Raw genomic sequence first — 2788 nt, 5'->3', positions numbered from 1 at the left:
TTGCAAAATTTTTCAATTCAACGGGTGAAAAACAAAACAGGTTTAGGCTCAAAAGGTTCACTAGGGATACACATTATTATGGTAGGCTTGAAAGGCTCAAACTATCCAACAAATGCCTAAGTCATATTCCAATTGAACACTATCAAGGATTTCGCCTCAAAAGAATAAACATGCAAGTTCTAAGCTATCCTGTTAATCTTACCACAAACCATAGTAAAACAGTTATAACAATTTTCACAGATTGAGTAATTACAATTAAACACAGGTTTCTAAGCATCCAAACTAATCCAAAGAGTTAACAGAATCAAGCACACAGTTATTTTACAATTTCAGAACACATCGCACTAATCAGCAGTATACAACTATCATCAAGCTTATTGCCATTCCTTAACTAAAACAAAAAATTAAAATGCAGAAATTAAAGTGCAGAAATTAAAATAAGTGCAGAAATTAATTTTTTTTTTTTAAGTCTCTCCCCCCAAACTAAATATGACATTGTCCCCAATGTGTACAATAATGTGCAGAGAGAAGAAACTTACTTGAGACCCTCTCAGAAAGGGTTGGGTGGACCCTTTTCATCCAAAAGAGCCGTCGTACTAAATGAAGAAAATTGACCACCAATAGTGTTGATTTCAGATTTTTGCACAAGAGTAAGCTCACCTTCAGAACTACCACACATCAATCTTTTCCAACGACGCTGAATCGTTCGAAGTCGCTCTTTAGGCTTTGCTTTCTTCTTATCAGCTTTAACAAAAGAACCCTTCACCATCTCAATCTTGCAACAGGTAGGAATGTCAGTTGGGGCAAAAACATTAAAATTGACCTCTTCATCTTGCACTCTCAACTTTAGCTCTCCCTTTTGAACTTCTATTACTGCTCGGCCGGTGGCTAATAATGGTCTTCCCAAAATAATGGGAATAGTTGAATCTTCCTCCATATCAAGAATTAGGAAATCAGCAGGGAAGATAAACTTACCAACCTTCACCAGTACATCTTCAATTATCCCACGAGGATGAGTCAAAGAACGATCTGCTAGTTGTAAAGTCACTGTTGTGGGCTTTGCTTTTCCCAATCCTAACCTTTTGAAGACAGACAATGGCATTAGATTAATGCTTGCTCCTAGATCACATAGAGCTTTAGTTTCCACCGAACCCCCTATAGAGCATGGAATATTGAAACTACCCGGATCTTTAAGCTGGGGTGGTAATTTCTTTTGCAAAATGGCGCTACACTCCTCAGTTAATGCCACTGTTTCATAGTCCTCCAATTTTCTCTTCTTAGACAATATCTCCTTCATGAACTTCACATAACGGGGCATTTGTTCCAAGGCTTCAGCAAAAGGAATGTTGATGTGTAGTCTTTTGAAGACCTCTAGGAATTTGGTGAAATGCTTGTCTAGACTTGACTTTCTGAGCCTCTGAGGATAGGGTATTTTCACATGGTGATCAATGCTAATGGGTGGAGACTGTTGTGGTTGTGTTGGGCTGTCAGTAGCCTTCTCTGATGTTGGTGTTGGGGTTGGCTTTGGTTGAGCTTCATTCTCCTTTTCTCCATCAGCTGATTGTGGCAGTTCAGGACCATCATAATTTTTACCGCTTCTCAGGGTAATTGCTTTGCAGTTTTCTTTGGGGTTTACTTCAGTTGTGCTAGGCAAATTCCCTTGAGGACGGGTTGCTACTTGAGTTGCTAGTTGGCCCATCTGTGTCTGCAGGTCTTTGATTGAAGATCTAGTTTCAGTCATGAATTGAAGCAATAAATCTGTTTGCAAACTAGAATTTCCACCAGAGGTTTGTTGCTGATTAAACTGTTGATTCTGATTCTGGTTCTGATTTCGTTGCTGATAGAACCCACTGTTTCTTCGCTTATTACCCTGGTTAAACCCATAATTGTTGTTGTTATTATGTGAATAGTTTCCAATGGCTTTGGCTTCATCCATTGGCAAATCATCCACTTCTGCTTGACACTCTGAAAAGTGATGACTTCCTTCACATAACTCACACACAACTTGGGCTTGTTTAGCTTGCCCTGCAATTAGCTTTGTCAATGCCTCAACCTGAGCTGTCAACTTTGTGATGGCATCCACCTCTAACACACTAGCTACCCTCTTTGATTGACTTCTTTCAGTTGGCCACTGCTGATTATTTAGAGCCATCTCCTCCAATAGATCATACGCCTCATTAGCACTTTTTCTCATAAAGGCTCCACCAGCTACTGCATCTATTAGAGTTCTAGTGTTTCCTACCAACCCATTGTAGAAGTTGTGGACCAGCATCCACTTCTCTATACCATGATGAGGGCACTTTCTGATCAGATCTTTAAACCTCTCCCAAGCCTCATGGAGAGATTCATTATCTTGTTGGCAAAAGTTATTGATTTCTCCTCTCAGCTTTGTAGACTTGGCTGGAGGAAAGAACTTTGACAAGAATTTCGTTGCCAGATCATTCCAGGTGGCAATAGAGTTTGGTGGCAAGGAGTTTAGCCAACTCTTGGCTCGTTCTCTGAGAGAGAATGGGAACAGTCTCAGTCGAATGGCATCATCACTAACTCCATTAACTTTAAAAGTTTCACAAAGTTCCATGAAGTTAGAGATATGCAGGTTAGGATCTTCAAAAGGGAGGCCACCAAACTGAACTGAAGACTGCACCATTTGAAGTATGGCAAGTTTGATCTCAAAGTTATTTGCATTCACTGCCGGTGGCCTGATACATGACTGCACTCCCGTCAGAGTAGGGAGAATGTAATCTCTCAAGCTGCGGCCATTAGCTTGATCTTCTACGGCGCCACCATT

General features: G+C 40.4%; 1 non-coding gene across 1 annotated transcript; it reads left to right on the top strand.

The window, feature by feature from the left end:
• Positions 1 to 2282: 2282 nt before the first annotated feature.
• On the top strand, positions 2283 to 2389 carry LOC133038649 (small nucleolar RNA R71). The gene has a single exon (XR_009688149.1). It is a non-coding gene; the product is annotated as a small nucleolar RNA R71 (small nucleolar RNA).
• The last annotated feature ends 399 nt before the right edge of the window (positions 2390 to 2788 follow it).

This window comes from Cannabis sativa, chromosome 5 (assembly GCF_029168945.1).
Source record: "Cannabis sativa cultivar Pink pepper isolate KNU-18-1 chromosome 5, ASM2916894v1, whole genome shotgun sequence".
Lineage (NCBI taxonomy): Eukaryota > Viridiplantae > Streptophyta > Magnoliopsida > Rosales > Cannabaceae > Cannabis > Cannabis sativa.
This window is presented reverse-complemented; position numbering and strand designations above follow the sequence as displayed.